General features: G+C 35.8%; 1 long non-coding RNA gene across 1 annotated transcript; it reads right to left on the bottom strand.

Moving 5' to 3' along the window:
* Nucleotides 1–3,977: 3,977 nt before the first annotated feature.
* Nucleotides 3,978–16,705, bottom strand: LOC141547903 (uncharacterized). The gene is made up of 2 exons (XR_012483662.1): nucleotides 16,281–16,705; nucleotides 3,978–6,066 (listed from the first exon to the last, which is right to left on the bottom strand). It is a non-coding gene; the product is annotated as an uncharacterized LOC141547903 (long non-coding RNA).
* Nucleotides 16,706–17,530: the final 825 nt, after the last annotated feature.

Raw genomic sequence — 17,530 nt, 5'->3', positions numbered from 1 at the left:
AGTTAATAACTCTATGCAGATAATTTTTTGATTTCTTTATCCATTCCTCACGTCTGTTAATGACCTCTAGATTCACATGTTCAATTGACTATTAGTTATATACTAATGGATGTATCTCAGCTACTCTAAACTCAATTTGTCCGAAACTGCACTCACATCATTTTTCCCAAGTCCTCCCCTCTTCTTAATTTTATACGACAGTATAGGGTACCACCATCCTCTCAGTTACTCAGGCTGTCAACATAGATGCCATTCTCAATTTATAAGTCTCTCTCATCACTTCACTCCAAATCCAATCTGTTAACAAGCTCTATTCGTTCTATTTTTTTCATATCTTACATATGCTGATTTTCTCCTCTCACATTGATACAACCCTGGTACAGAACCCAAACTCCTTATACCTGTATTATTGCAATAGTATTGAATTTGATCTTCTCTTTTCAAGTGTCTCCCTAATCTATCCTCCAGGTGGCAGTCAAAGTAATATTCCCAAAGTGTAGGTGTGACCCTCTCACTCCTACACACACAGACACACAAACATACAAGCACACAAATACACACAATATCAATGGCTGTATATTACTCCCAAGTTCAAAGAGAACATATTCTCTTTGGCCTCCTTCTTTAAGTAGCATATCTTTAAGTCCCAATTTATATCAAATCTTTTTGAAGAACATTTTCCCACCTCTTCATTCTAGTGCCTTTCCTTTCTTTTTTCCTATGTAGCATGTAGCTTGTTTGTATCTACTTATTTGAACACTGGCTCCCTCATAAGAGTGAGGGAAGGCACTATTATTTACCCCCTTTTTTTGAATCACCAGTGCATAGGTGCATAGTAGAGATACAGAAGTGCACACAGTAGGTACTTCATAAATCTTGATCCATTGATTTAATCATGGTAAACAATTAACATACACATGTTTACTGACTGATCTGTTCCTGAGATTTTTCTCAGTATTCTCTACATGACATACTCTCTCATTCCAACCCCTCCAGCCTCTTTGATGTTCTTTTCTCCACAGTAAAGGCTTATGGGGGCTTTCTTTTATTCCACTCAATATGCTACTTCATCAATTGTTATTCCCAAATCTGAATACTCAAATATCTATGTGTATTTCCTCTACAAAGAATCATATCATAATTGCCCATGTCATTATAATAATAATACTTTTCATCATCATCATCCTCATCATGATTATTTATCATTGTTATCATTAAAACTGCTGTTGTTGTTGTTAACAATAAGAATGGGTTTGCCTAATAAAATCTAATTAATGCAAGACTATTTCATCTTTATCCTTAAATAATCAGATATTATTTTCTTTTTCTTAGTCCACAACTCTGACAAAATTATATTTTTGAAGAACAAAATTCCTTTTTCCTCTCTCTTGTCTCTATAATATTCTGTCCCAACCATCTCCAAGGCACAGTCACATCTTCTATAGGTCTTGGATCAAAAGTTTCCACAAGTTAAAATGCTGTGCCTAAAATAATAATTTGTGTAGGATCCGCAGCCTCCATCCTTAGGCACATCTGTGTCTGCAATTGCAGCTATGCTGAGTGACCCCCCACCCCCACTTTTCACTGACACAGGCCACCGTGGATTGTGAATTATGGTATGAGACCCAAGTGTTATTTAATGCATCCTGGAAAGAATGGCGTGAATGATAGCCCATTACCACTTTACACCCAGAGATCATTCTCCTAGTTCAAGGCTATTCTCTTAGCCATGCCAGAAAAATTACACCAATGCTACTACTTTTTATAACCCCCTCAGGCAAAGCCGGAGCGATAAACATGATGGGAATGGAGTCTCACCATGTGGATCTAATAGCACCAAGGAGAGCAGCTAGCATCCCTGCTGACACAGCATCCAGCTGGAGTTAAAGGTTTAACATATTACCTACCTCTCATTGGGCATCCGATTTGGAGACTAGAGTAGGCAGATAGACATTCTCTCTCTCTCTCTCTCTCTCTCTCTCTCTCTCTCTCTCTCTCTCTCTCTCTCTGTCTTTCTCTCTCTCTTTCTTTCTCTCTCTCTTTCTTTCTCTCTCTCTTGCTTTCTCTCTCTCTGTTCTCTCTCTCTCTCTCTCTCTCTCTCTCTCTCTCTCTCTCTCTCTTTCTCTCCCTTTTCTGTCTTTTCCTCCCTCTCACTCTTCTTCCCTCCCTTCCTCTCTCCCTCCTTCTCTCCCTCTTTTCTTCCCTCCCTCTGCCTCTCTTTTCTGTCTTTTCCTCCCTCTTTCCTTCCCTTTCTTCCTTCTCTTCCTCCTTTCCTCTCTCCCTCCTCCTCCTCCTCCTTCTTCTTCTCTCTCTCTCCCTCTCTCCCTCCCTCTCTCTCTCTCCCTCTCTCTCTTCCCACCCCCCCCATATCTCTTGGTGTGTCTTTGTTTCTGTCTCTCAGTCTTTTTCTGTCTCTATCTCCTTCCATCTGCCCCCTTCTGTTCTTTCTCTTTTTAACACCCTCTGTAAAAATGCTTCAGCCACTTTAAGAGAAAGTAAGACTAAGGGCTAGCTATAGCTGGGTATGCTCAGTTGTCTCAGAAGGCCTCTGGGAGCTTTGGTGCAGTAAAGGAGAAAGGAGGCGAGCATGAGGTTAGAGAGGAGGCTGACTTCATTAAAGACTCAACTCAAATATCATCTACAGCAGAAGACCTTTCCTGGCCCCAAATGCTTCCCCTTCTAAAGTTTTTCAAATAATCAGTCAACAAATATTTATTAAGCCCTGTTAATTGACAGGGATTAAGGATAAAGTCCAAAAATTCTAGTCATTCTGAGCAGCTAGATGACACAAGGGGGGAGACAATAGGTCTGAAGTAAAAAACAAAAACAAAAAACAGAGCTCACAACTAGCCTAAGCCTTTCTAGCTGTATGACCTTGGGAAAATTATTTAACCTCTGCCTTATAGATATAAAGATCAAATGAGATAATATTTGTAAAGTGCTTAGCATAGAGAATAAAACTTAATAAATAAATTCTTATCCCTTTTCCTGTGGCTTTTGTTGTCTAATTTTGACAACAGCACATATATACATATGTACATATATATACACACATATGTAATATATGCGTATGCATGCGTACATCTATATGTGTGTATATATATGTACATATGTGTATATATATATATATATATATATACACACACACACACACACACACACACACACACACACACATCTATATAGGGTAGTTTGGGAGGGTGTGCAGAAAATGCCATTTGAGTTGGCATCTGAAAGGAATAGAAAGACTCAGAAATAGAGGTAACAAAGGAGTGAATTCAGGCATCCTAAGGGAGGGTAGATAGTACAAAGGTATAGAAATTGTTAGATCTCAGTGTGCTGGAGGGGGACTAATGCTCATTGATGTTTGCTAGATAGATTGGGGTCAAATAGTGTAAGTCTTTTATATTTTATCCTAGGGGTAAGAGGAAGGCACTGGAGTTAGTTCAGTAAGGCAATCAAATGGTCATATCTGAGCTTTTGGAAAATTATTTCCATCTGCTCTGTATATCACACACACACACACACACACACACACACACACACACACACACACACACACTTATCTAAAGACATCCTATCTCCATATCTCATAAGACTGTAAGTTCTTTGAGGACAGAGACTGTCTTTTGTCCCTTTTTGTATTCCTATCACTTAGCAGAGTATGTGGCACATGATAGGAGCTTAATCAATATTTATTAATTGAGTGCACAGTAGGGATCAAGGTATAAGAACACTGAAAACTAGAAGGGGGCTAGGTGATAAAAGTCTTTGAATAACCAATAAGAGGATTTTGTATTTTTATTTAATATTTTTGTTTTAATCATCTTTATTTGTATTTTGTATTTATATATGGGACATATTACGTGCCCTCTCCCTTTCCAATGTATCTGGGTATTCCCCAAGTCTTATGGGAGTGTTTTGGAGTTATATAAATCATAATGAAGGAAATTTGAATTAAAAGTTCAACAACTATCTAATTTTACAGTGTTTTTATTAGTAATACATGTCATAGCATTATGTCCGTGGGAAGTGTTCTAGACACTAGATTTTTCACATATACTGTGCTAAGAAAAAGATATAAGGATGGAAGGAAGCTGTGACTATAAACCTAGGAGAATCATTTGAATGAACTGGGGGTGTTTACTATACAGAAGGGAAGATGTATGGTAAGAGGAGTAGTTTTCTCAAGAATCTGAAGGGCTGTTGTACCTAAGAGTGATTAGACTCAATCTGCTTGTCCCCAAAGGATAAAAATAAGAACAATGGGAGAATGTTGCCAAGATACAGATTTTGACTTGGTGTTGTCAAGACACGGGTTTTTACTTGATGATACGAAACAAAAATCATACCAAACCAAATCCTTCCCAGAAATTAGGGTGATCCTAAAAATGATCTGCTTCTTATAGGAAAAATGGAAGAGTCCAGGAGGTATTGGGCTTCTCTCATTAAAGTTCTATAAGAAAAAAACAAAACAAAATGGGACAGCCACTGGTTCAAGATGGTATAGAAGGGATTATTATTTGGATACAGTTTATACTGATAAGCCTCTGAACCTTTTCTTAAAGTAGCCTCTGGGAAGTTGAAATGTGACTGTTTTAATATATACACCTTTTCTACCCATCCTGCTACTTAGAAATCCTCAAACTAATCCTTCCTCCCTTTGTAGGTCTAACTAAATAAGCCCCTTCCTTTCCCCATCTCTCTTTTTCTCTCTCTGTATCTCTATCTCTCTTTTCATCTTTTTCTCTGATTGTCTCTGTCCTAAATTTTCAACCATTTTTCCATAGATCCTTTTTGATATTGTTGTGGTATCAACTTTTCTCCTAACCATTTCTAATTATTATCATCCTCTGTTGTTATTCAGTTATTCCCATAACAAATCCACTTGCTGGTAACCACTGTTTGTCTCGGGCCTATGAATAAGAGAGAACACAGAAACAGCCCTGTTGTTGTTTTTATCTAAAATATCTCTGAAATGGCTGTGATCCAAAAAAAGCCAGAGGACTTCCCTGATAATAACTAAAGCTTTTCTTTGCTCTGGATCTATCATTGGGAAAAATAATAGTCATCCTTAAGGAGTATTCTCTGGTTAGCCATCAGTATGATTTTCATCAGTTGCCCTGAAGGGGACACAGTGAACTAGGCTCTAGGGAAATGTTTTATAGCTTCAGCATGGTCCCTTCCCACAATTAGCTTAAGATATTAATGGGGGAAAATAAGACAAACAGGCTATCCATGCAAATATAAACATTGGAATAAAGTTTCTGCCAAAATGCCAGGCTGAACTAGATCAGAGCAGAAATCCTGGTGAGGAAGATAATAAGGGGAAATGACTACAAAATACAGGGATGTTCTGAATACAACACATGAATATGCTAAGATGATTTTAGTCATCTCTCCTCTTCCTAGTTCTCCTTCCCACTTCTTGACTTTATCTTATGTTCATTTTCTCTGGTAGATTAAGTTTGGGCAAATGTAGCCTGTTCTCCAGAGTGGAGCAGACTCCACAGGCATCTGTACTTTGGAATATAGACAGAAAGATGAACATCTGAAGGGGATTCTGTGTAACCACACACAAGTGGGAAACATCTTGGTGTCTTGAAATAGCAGTGGTTCCAAAATCTAACTGATCTTCAAAGGGAGCCAGACCCTGAAATTTAAAACAGGTGAATTGAGCCAAGCTGATTGGTCTTTCTGTCCATCATTTCTTCATCCGTACAATGAAGAGCTGGGAACAGTGAACTACCAAAGTGATTCCTGTGATTATGCTTTCTTGACCTCCCAGCAGCAATCTTTGATTTTAATACACATCTTCTTTGTAAATGTAGTTTTATGTTGCTTAGATCAGAAATCCAGACATAAAATTGGAAGGGAAATGCGAGACCACATCACCTAACCCATTACTGAGAAAGAATCTCCAGTACAATAACCTCAACATATTAGGACTCCAAAAAGTCTCTGAGACAGCTAGATGGCATGGTGAACTGAGCTTGGAGTCAGTAAGATAGGGACAAATCCATCCTCATTCACTGGACAAGATACTGTCTGATTCAGTGTCCTCAACTGTAAGATGAAGATAATGATAACAGTTACTTACAGGAAAGTTGTAAGAATCAATGGAGATACTATTTGTAGAGTTAACGTTCAGTTAAATTTTATTCCTTTCTTTTCTTCTCTACTTTAATGAGGGGAAATTGAGTACCTGCCGAAGTTCACTTCATTTTAGGAAAATACTGTTAAACAATTATAGTATCAAGCCTAAAGTTTCTTCTACATAACTTCCATCCACAAATCCAGTATTAAGGATTACTCTTAATCTCTTTTCTAGTTATTTGAAGACAGCTCTGAGTCTTCTTTCTAGCCTAAAATCCAGGTCTCTTTAACTGATCCTCCTCCAATCACAATTCCAGACATTATCATCCTGTTGCTCTTCTCTAGGCAATCTAATCTATCAGTGGTCTTTCTAATTGGTTGTAATCAGAATGTAATGAGATATTAGGACAGTGTATAGTGAGGGCATTATTACTTCTTTTTTTCCTGAAAATTATGTCTTTTAATTCATCTTAAAATCTCAGTAGCTCATGACTCATTTAGCATTCGCTCTGTCAAAAAACACAGATTATTTGTTTGGTCATTTATTTATTCTTTTATTCATGTCTGTGTTTATTTGGTAAACTGTTGGTTATTTGTTCATTCAATTTTTTATTCATTTATTTACCTGACAAACTATCTTATCTCTCCTTTGTACTAATTACAATCCCCCTTATCTTAGGTTTTTTTTTGTTTTTGTTTTTGTTTTTTTTTTTGTTTTTTTTGTTTTTTGTTTTTTGTTTTTTTGGTCCAATTAGAGTGTACATTTTTTGAGTCCAGGATCTGTATCTTATTTTATCTTAATATCTTATGAAATACCAAGTATGGTTATTTCTATGATAAGATTTCAATGATCAAATTAAACAAGTGCAAAAGTATTTATTATGCACCTACTATATGCTGAGTATTCTGCTAAATCTGAGAACACACACAAAAAAATTGAGACAATCCTTAACAAGCTTTCATTCCACTGTGGAAAAATACCCATTTTCGAAGCCATCACTATTAATTCATTGTTCTAGACTTAAATATCATTTTAATGTTCTATTATTTTTTTTCTCATCCAACATATCAATACTATGCTCTTTTGACTATCACAGTGTCATACATATATTCCCCTTCCTTTCATAATCTTTGATTATGCAATCTCAGGTTATTGCAATTCCTGACTCCCATTTGTCCCCTTTCCAATCCATCCTACACTCAACTGAAAAAGTGATTTACCTTCAGTGCAGATCTGACTATGTCACAGGAGGGAATTGAAGGTGACAGAGGTTATCTGCTTAACCTATAGTTACACAGTTAATAGCTGTCAAAGGTAGGTTTAGAAACCAAGGTTTTGTGATTACCAGTTCAAGATGTAAGTCATGATTCCATTGTCAAGGTAGGAGAGAGGCTAAGTATCCATTAAAGTGCAAATGTATATTGCAACAATGGTTCAATTTATGCATGGATCCAGATGGATGTAATAACAATTTTTGTGCCAGGAAAATAGGTTTATTTTTGAATCTCTGGGTTATAGATAGGTATAAGAACCACATGGATTTCATGGGTGTGGAGAAGTCTTGGCTTAAAAAATTCCCTCTAGGTCAACACTTTCCTAGAAAATCATAGTGTTAGAGAAGCTAAGTGATATAGCCAGGATGTGTCAGAGGCAAGATTTGAACTTCTGGCTTTCTTCCTTCAAAGATAGCTCTCCAAACAGTGTATCACAATTCCTCTAGTGTTATAAATAACAATGGTGATACTATCCTTAAACTAAAATGATCATTTACTCTTTGAATAAAGGGATTGTGGATTTAAAAAAAAAATATATATATATATATATATATATATATATATATATATATATATATATATATATCTCATTAGTGCCTAGCATTTATGTCTTGCACACAATGGGTGCTAAATAGATTGATACTTACAATTTTTATATGATGTTGAAATTTAGAGTTCCTTTCACAGAAAATAATTTTAGAAATCCACCAAGATGGGTAGTACAAAGCTTGTTATGTTCTTTTTTTTTTTTGCAACTAAAGAAATTGAGGCACATAAACTTCCTACCCAGGACTTCCTACCATGTCAAAAAGCCCACGTGAGAGCTATTGACAATGCTCATGACACAAGTTTCTGCCCAGAATTCCAGATGGATGCTATTCAATCTGTCCCGGAATCATTCAGTTGGAGTGAGCTTCTACTACATCTCTTGAACAGACAGTGAAATGGCACTTTTCTGAAATAACTAGAGACAGACATTGTCAGTCTGCCTCTGGTCCCTGCTGAGTGACTCCAACAGAAGAACAAGGTGACCCACTGGCTGATCTAGGCTCCTCTAAATTAGCAAACTTTGGGATGCCCAACCATTTGGCCATGACTAAGCTCAACTTTTCTCAGCACAAACATTTTTTCTCACCACAGCCCTTAAATAACAGAAGCCTACACTTAAAATTAAGGGAGTTCTAAGGGAGAAGATCCACAAACAGTCAATTAGAGGGATTGGAGTACATAATGGGTTTTACTTGAGGAAGGAGATATTCTAAAGGCAGCCTGTCCTGCTGTAATTGCAGGGCCTTTATTAACCACATTACCTATTCAGTGGATTGAATGAAGCTGGTATAAAATCTTAATTCCATGTAATTGCTGTCGGTATTTATTAAGTTTCCTTGCCAGGGGAGGATGAGAAAGACAGCTGTGGTACAGTGGAAAAAAGAAATGGTTATAGACTCAGAGGAGATAGACTTGAATCCCATCTCAGTTATTTAGAGCTGTATGATCATAGGTGAGATGCTTCCCTTCTCTGAGTCTTAGCTTCCCTATTTGTAAAATGATGGGATGGGAAGAAATGTCTTTTCCAACTGTAGAATCCTATGTCTTGAAGATTCTAGGCTTAATAAAGTTCAGTGACTTTGACTGGGAGAAAATACTTTATGTGCATAAAGTTTGAGCCAAATGTGATCAGGAAATAATCTGATTCTCAGGCATTTTAAATATATTGTTATATACATGGATATAGACCAGGGATTCTCAAACTACAGCCCTCGGGCCAGATGCGGCCCTCTAAGACATTTATGTGGCCTGTCGGGTTATAGAAAATGAGCTAAGGGGCGGAGACAGAGTATGAGCTTTTGTTTTTATTATAGTCTGGCCCTCCAACAGTCTGAGGGACAGTGAACTGGACCCTATTTAAAAAGTTTGAGGACCACTAGTATAGACCAATGACTATACATACCTGCATAATAGCAAATTGTCATTCCTCATATGATAGTGTTCCACTAAAAGATATCTAAAGTCCTTTACTTTTCCCTTTAGGAATTCTTAAGAGTATTAGGAAAAGATTGTTTATGTCTATGAATTAAGTATATATGTATTCACATATATATTAAAATAACTTCAAATTTAACTATATTATATATATATATATATGCAATAAATATGTTATACATATTTATGTATGAAAATACGGTGGCTTATATATATTTATATGCCATTGTATTTAATACAATTTGTTGTCAATATAATTAGTAATACTATGATTGGACTGCCACAAGGATTCCCCTTGGCCACATCTCTGTATTCCACAGATATTGACATCTTTGCCATTCCTTATACATGATATACCATCTTTCAACTTTGAACATTTTAACTGACTTCCCCCCATGGCTCTCTCTCCCTTCTTACCTTTTTTTTTTGCCTTTTTCAATTCTGTACCAAAGTTTTGCCTTCTAAAAGAAGCCTTTATCCATCTATAATTTTAGAGCCTTTTAGCTGAGATTATCTCCAGTTTATTCTTCTTTATCAGGATTGTATATATTTGTTACAGGTTGTCTTCCCCATTAAATTGTGAGTTCCTTGAGAAAAGAGGCTATCTTGCCCCCTCCCTTTTCTTTCTCTCCTTAGTACTCAGTATAATACCTGGAACCTAGTAGGTACTTAATAAATGCTCATTGATTGACTCACTAACATAGAAAAAAGACTAACTTTAGAGGGGTAAGAAAATTCAACATTGTTATTTTTGCTAAGATGAATCACAGAACTGGAAAGTGTATGACTACAGTAAAATTATGTGTGTGTATATTTTTTTTTTCTTTAAGTCTTTCTTACTTTAATGGAAAAGTTAGTTCCCCACTTTATGATGAGAAAATATTAAACTTTTTTTTTTTTTTTTGAGAATTTGGGATTTGAGATGTTTAGTTTCTTCAGTTATCCTGAGCTTACTTTTGTTTGAGAGGCACTATGGTCTAATGGCTAGTAAATTACTATTGGAGTCAAGAAGACTTGGATTCCAGCCTTGTCTCTGACACATACTGCCCATGTGACCCTAGTTTAGCCACTTAACCTCAAGGTTTCCTAAATCAAAAGATTAAAATACAGAATTATGTTTTAATGATGAAACTATTAGACCATCAGAGAAACCAGTTCTTTACTGAAAAAGGTGAACTTACATTTTTCAAGAAGGTAGGAGAGTTGTTTTTTTTTTTTAATTTTGAAAAATGATAATCAAGTTCTTTCAGCAATGACTATGTATTGGGTACTGTCTGCCTCCAAATATTGTGCCATAACTTTTTAAACAAATAACAATTAAAATCAAATTTTGTCATTTCAGGGATTGAATTTGAGAATTTAAATCCCTACAATTATAAGCAATAATTATTGGTGTTGTTTATCCTTTATTCTTGAAGAGGACCAATGACATCAAGGAGGTGATGTCATGACTTACAAGTGAATTAGATTTAAGTGAGACAGGATTGTTCGAAATCACTAGTCTCACTCTTTCCTCTGGAGTTATTGTGCCTAATAGCAAGAGAGATAAGAATGACTAGACATGGCCCTGGATGCAGTGGAAGACCTTGGCCTTTTTAAGCGAAAGCCTTTTTCAGGTCTCAGTTTGTCTGAGGCAAAGGCCATTCAATGATTTAAGGCTAGGTAAGAAGTAAGGCGAAAAATAGCCTCTTTTACCTAGTTCAAAAAAGAAAATCAATCTAGGAGGGGAAGACCCTCAGGGTTTCTGTCCAATAAGTATAAACTACTATAGAAAGAATACTGAACCTAAGAATAGATGAGAAACCAAACAGAGATAAAACATCCTTTCTGATCATGAAGAGCTTAAAGACTATTAGAAACATACATACATACATATATATATGTATATAAGTATGTGTGTATATATATGTGTATATATATATGTATATAAGTATGTGTATATATATGTATATAAGTATGTGTGTATATATATGTGTATATATATGTAATATCTCCTCTATATCTCCTCTGATCTCTGTAAAATACATACTTTTATTATCCTCATTTTCCAGATGAGGGACCTGAGGCAGAGGGATGGAAAGGGCTTACTCCTCAGCTAGTCACTGTGAGAAGCAGAATTTGAATCTAAATTTTACTAAATCTGGTACTTATCTTCTACCTAACATGGCTAATAGAAATGGAAGGTGTGGATCATACTAGAGGTTTTAAAAATTTGATGTGAGATCTGAGAGTCAAGGTCATTACCAGGATAGGCTCCCTGAAATAGGTGACATCTCAGTTGAGTTTTAAAGAATTGGTATAAATACATCAAAGAGAAAATAATGACAACTTGCACAAATATCTGGGAATTTGAAAGCAGAGTGGATATTTTTGGGAGGTAGAGAACTTTTGATTACAGCTTAAGGAATATGCATGAGAATCATTTGAAAACTTGACCATAAAGTTATGATGACACTAGGTTGTGAAGGGCCATGAATGAAAGGCAAAAGGCTTTGACTTTGGTTGTTGATGCAAATTAACTGAATATTTTTGAGCAGAGGGGTGATGAGAGCAGATCTATGAAAACACTACTTGGATATCTATCTGAAGGATGGATTATGAAGCAGGAGATGAGAGAATATAGGCACAGAGCTTTGCCTATTGCAGTAGTTCTGATGGAGAATAGTGAGACACTATGCTAAAATAGAGGCAGAGGAAATTGATGGGAGAGGGTATGCACTAAGGGCAAGAAAGCACCATTGGTGCCAATGGGAATTATCTGAAAAATTAAATCTCAAAGTTGAACAAAGCAATATGAGACAAGAACTTTGGTAAGTTCTGGGAATACAAGTACAAGATACTCCCTTCCTTCAAGAAACTTAAATTCCAGTTGATGAAGATGACACAGAAAAGGATAGTATATGTGTGATGGAGTGGTGTCAAAGTCCTGAAAATGAAAAACAGAGCCAAGAGAAGAATGAAATTAGACCAGCATAAGATTGTCTTCAGAGTAGAGGCCATAGTGGGAACTCATCAATGGGATAACCATAGTACACAGATGTTCTGCCATGATGAAGCTCCTAGAGATGAGTTTGATGGTAGCTGAGGCATGGGGCATGATGGCACTGAGTCTTCAGTGTCATAGGACAATATTTATCTGTGGAATATGAGAATGCAACATAAATGAAATGAAGGAATGGTAATCTTTAAATTTCTTATTCTATATTGTGTGTTCAATATCAATACAAGTAGCGGCTTAACTTTTTATTTTATTTTTTTATCAACTTCGATGTCTCTTAAATTTACAAATTTAACCTTGTATCAAAGGAGGATTTTTTCCCTCATTTAATTAAGGAATTCATTTAAGAGCTTGACTACTAATTAAAATCCAACATTTGCTTAACGTGGATGAGTTAACAATGTTAGAGGAACCTCATTTTTCACACTTCATGACTTGCCTGCCATTTGACTTTGCAGTCTTAATACTGTAATTAAAATATGTTGCTATATTTAATTCTCTGTTTATTTTGGAAAAAATACATCAAGAAAGAATAAAGTAGTTTTGATTCATTTAGGGGAGAAAGCCTGGCCAGGGAGAAAGAATCTTTGGAATTGAAGGATTTTTCCTGAGAACAAGTCTAAATATGCTCGACTCAAATGCTTTTGCATTTGTTCCTTGGGACCAAATACCACACGTTTAATCCTTCTTCCCTATAACAACTCTTTCCCATCCTCAAATTCATCTATCATGTGGTTATTATTACTTTTTTATGTTAAACATCCTAATTCCTTCAATATTGACCATACAACATGAACTAAAAGGTCTTCACTTTTTTGGTTGCTCGTTTTTGAACATTTTTTAGCTTATCAGTGCTCTTTCTAAAATTGTTACTAAATAACCTGATTCCTATGCTAAAGGAGCATGAAACCTAATGTGGAAGGAGGGAAGAGACATATATATTTCTTAGCCCCCAAGTTAATTGACTCGACTTATCTCTTATTACTTATTACATTACTTCTTTTCATTCACTGTATGGTTTAATCAACTAGGCCGTTTTATTATTCTGTCTCCCATTTCCATGACTTTGTATTGGCTGTTCTCCATAGTTAAGACATATTTCCTTTTCATCTCAGCCTCTTGCAATCATAATTTCCTTCAAAGTCAACTTAAATATCCTCTTTTATAGGAAAACTCCACCCCCACTCCTGATTCTGCCTCACCAACATGATCCCAGATACTAATGTTCTTCTTTCCCAGATGACTTGGTATTGATTTGCAAATTTTTATATAGATATAAATTGTGTCCCTCATAGAAGATGAGCTCCATGGTGACAATGACTATATTACTTTTCTCTTTGTATGCTCTGGGTATCAGGTAGTTTGAAGACACTTATTAAATGTTCATTGATTAGTTTATTGAAATGCATCACTAATTGTAATTTAGAATGGATGAGTGTAAATAAAAATAGACATTGTGCTGTGAACATAACAAGGAAACAAAAACCCTCTTGTAGCTAAAAAAGATGGAGGATCAAGGAAGACTTTGTAGTCGATATAGATAGAAGATGGATTCTTAAAGGTGGGTAGGATTTCAAAAACATTCTGTGTCAAGGCAGAGAAAGAAAAAAATAATTAATGGTAAAGAGGAAAGAACCTCCATTCAATTCAATAGAGAATTTTAATTTACTTGTGATAACACAGAAAGGCAGTTAGATCAAGTAGCATAATGTCCATTTTGCAGAAGATAAAATTAAAATTAAGTTTTAAACACATAAATCTATCTACATATATGTATACGTAACCAGATGTATATATACATATAATATATACATATTACATACATATTAAAAACTTAACACACAAATCTATCTACATATGTGTATATGTAATCACATGTATATATACATATATATACATATTACATATATATGTTAAAAACTTAATTAACACATAAATCTACCTACATATATGTATATGTAATCAGATGTATATATACATATTACATATATATGTTAAAACTCAACACATAAATCACATATATGTATATATAATCATATGTACACATACATATTATTTATATATATATATATATATATATATATATATATATATATGGTGTATACACACCCATACCTACACACATACCATATACATATCTTAAAAGCTAATAATGACACCAGAACTGAACTGGAACTCAGGACTCCTGGTGCCAAATCAAGCTTTCATCTACACTGTCTGTTTAGGAAATGAATGAGTGATTGAATGAATAAAACTTTAAGCGCTTTCTATGTACTAAGTACTGCATAGAAAGAAAGTGCCAGATGGACCAATTTGGACATTGATACCTCAGTAGTTGAAGGGGTGGGCAGTGCAAAGTAAGGCTAGAAAGGTATATTGGAGTCTGATTATTGGCCTTGAGGAATAGAACTAGAAAGTTATGCTTTATTTGGGAGGCAGTGTGGAATGACTAAGAGATTTTAAATTGAGGAATCTGAATGAGTTAGGAGTTCTGCCAGTGTGTGATAAGAGCATAATAAAGGTTTTGAATAATGGCCAGTGATCATAGCCATAAATATTACTTAAGCAGCACCTACATTTAAGAGAGAAGAAGGAGGTTAACCATCTCCCTAGGGACCTGCTTATCCTGCAATAGACAAATGTAGAGGAAGAAAGATTAGTACATTGTGAAAAGCAATAGATTTGGGGGAAGAAAGAAGGCTTGGATTCAAATTCCACTTTTGGCATTTTCCATATCTGTGATCTTGGATAAGTCTCTTCATATTCTGGGTCTTAATTCCAATAGATTTGGGATGGAAAATGTCATATGCTTCCAGAACAAGAACTAGGGAGACTGAATGTGAATCAAAGCATACTATTTTCACCTTTTTTCTTTCTTTCTCGTGGTTTTCTCCTTTTAGTCTGATATTTTTTTCACAATATGACTAATATGCAAATATGTTAAAATGACTGTACATGTATAATCTACATCAGATTACTTGCTGTCTTTAGGAGGGGGAGGGAAAGAACAGAGGAAGAAAACAAATTTGGAACTTAAGATCTTACAAAATTGAAAACCATCTTTACATGTAATTAAAAAATAGAATACTGTTGAGAAAAGCAAAAACAAAAATCTGCGTCTTAATTTCCTCATCTTCAAAATAAAGAAGTTAGGCTAGATGATCTGCAAGACCCCTTCCCTGTTTAGTACCACCATTTTATAATGTTTCTTCAGTGCTCGCTTGGGGGTGAATGTGTCAAATTTAATCTTAAAATACCACAAATTACTGTTACATGTAGCCTATGGGATACACATACTAGAATAACACTTCCTTCTTATTATTCACTGAATTTTCTCAATGAAAAGCTGTCATCATTCTAAATAATATGATTTAAAGTTCAGCTGAATATTAAATATCAGAGCCTGCATATTGGCCTCTGAGTATGCTATCCTCCCATTTGGAATTCTTTTGGCAATGATGATGGAGTTGTTTGCTATTTCCCTCTGCAGCTCATTTTACAGATGAAGAAACTGAGGCAAGCAGGATTAAGTGATTTGTTCAGGAGCACACAGCTAGTACTTTTCTGAGGCCAAATTTGAACTCAGGTTTTCCTCACTTCAGATTGGGTTCTCTATGTCACAGATGTCAAATGAACAATAATAAGGGTAATCCACAGGGAAGGATCAGGAAATACTTCCTATAAGAAGTAATCGTTTACCTGGAATTTTCTAGGAAGTCAGGGAAGCCAGAGAGCAGAGGAATATGAGGATTCCAGGCAAGAAATTAGCCAGAGAAAACACCAGAGATGGGAGCCATTTTGTGAGGGAAAAAAATGAAAAAAAAAATTAAATAGGACAACTTTCTATCCTCCCCATTGCTCTTCTAACTTATTCTGAACCTACAAACTTTATGCACAGAAGTGAGTTCATACAATTAGGAATAAATACCTTGAGGGCAGACTGATATCTTGATAGGTTCATTTAGCAGAAAGATCACTGGATTTGACTCTAGAGGACTACAGTTAAAATCATATCAGTCACTTTGTGACTTTGAACTGTGGCCAATGAGGACTTGAAGCAGGATTCCAAACTAACTCTCCTGAGCTATGCTTTTCACTATCCCAGATCAACTGTCACCATTATAGAATCTTAGAGTAGGAAGAGGTGTCAGATGTCTTTTGGTCCAGCCTCTACTTGAAGAATAATCTCCCTCTATACATCATTCTCTGACAACTTCACATTCTATTTCCTGTGTGTTTTTCACAAGCTGTCCATTTCCCACATCTGAAATACAATTCTTCCTAATAATCTTCCCTTCTCAGGATGCTAGTGAATGAGATGACGTGAGATCTTTCAAGACAGTTGTGAAAATCGAGTAAGGCTTCATCTACTTCAGAGTTGGAGTAGGCCTGAAGGACTTTGAGCATTGATTCAAGGGCATAATCAGATCTCCTTCTTGCTACCCTCCCATGACACAATCTCCTCCCTATTTCAGTCAAATATGGGCAACTATGTACTTATTGTCAAGTTCAATTTCATGGGTAAAGCTCGAGTTTAGAATGTAAGACTCTCAGCCAATGAGGATGAGAGTCAGTGGTGGGAGGGGGTGTTTTGTATTAGGGATTAAAGGTGCTGTCCTGTCCACAGGTGGCGCTTCCTCTCTTTGATTGTCTGCTCGAAGAGTGGGACTCCCTTCTCTCGAGAATGTACAATAAACTTTGCTTTTCTCTAGAGATCTCTCCAGCTTTTTTTTTTTTTTTTTTTTTTTTAAATTAAATGGTGTTCCCTCACCATTTCCGTACCACACACTAGGCTTCCTTCAAGTGGAAGCTGGATGGCATCATAGTGCACAAAAGCATCAGACTTGCCATCCTAGGAGGACTCACCTTTCTGAGCTCAAATCTAGCTCCAGGCACTTACTAGCTCTGTGACACAGATAGTCCTATTTACTCAGTTTCCTTATCTTTAAAATGAGTAGAGAAGTAAATGATAAACTACTCCAGTGTCTTTGGGGTCAAAAACTAAAATGACTGAACCAACAACAGGCTCCCTTCAGGGATGCTTTTGATTCCACCTCCTCCAGGAAGCCTTTCCTAATCTCCCTTAGTTGTCACAGTGGGGAATTACTCTCTTTTTCTTCAAATTATCCTGCACTTATATGCATGAATGTCATATCTTGTTCAATAGTATGTAAGCTC

The sequence above is a fragment of the Sminthopsis crassicaudata genome, chromosome 6 (genome assembly GCF_048593235.1).
Source record: "Sminthopsis crassicaudata isolate SCR6 chromosome 6, ASM4859323v1, whole genome shotgun sequence".
NCBI classification, from domain to species: Eukaryota; Metazoa; Chordata; class Mammalia; order Dasyuromorphia; family Dasyuridae; genus Sminthopsis; species Sminthopsis crassicaudata.
The sequence above is the reverse complement of the archived record's forward strand: the minus strand, read 5'-3'. Positions and strand labels throughout refer to the sequence as shown.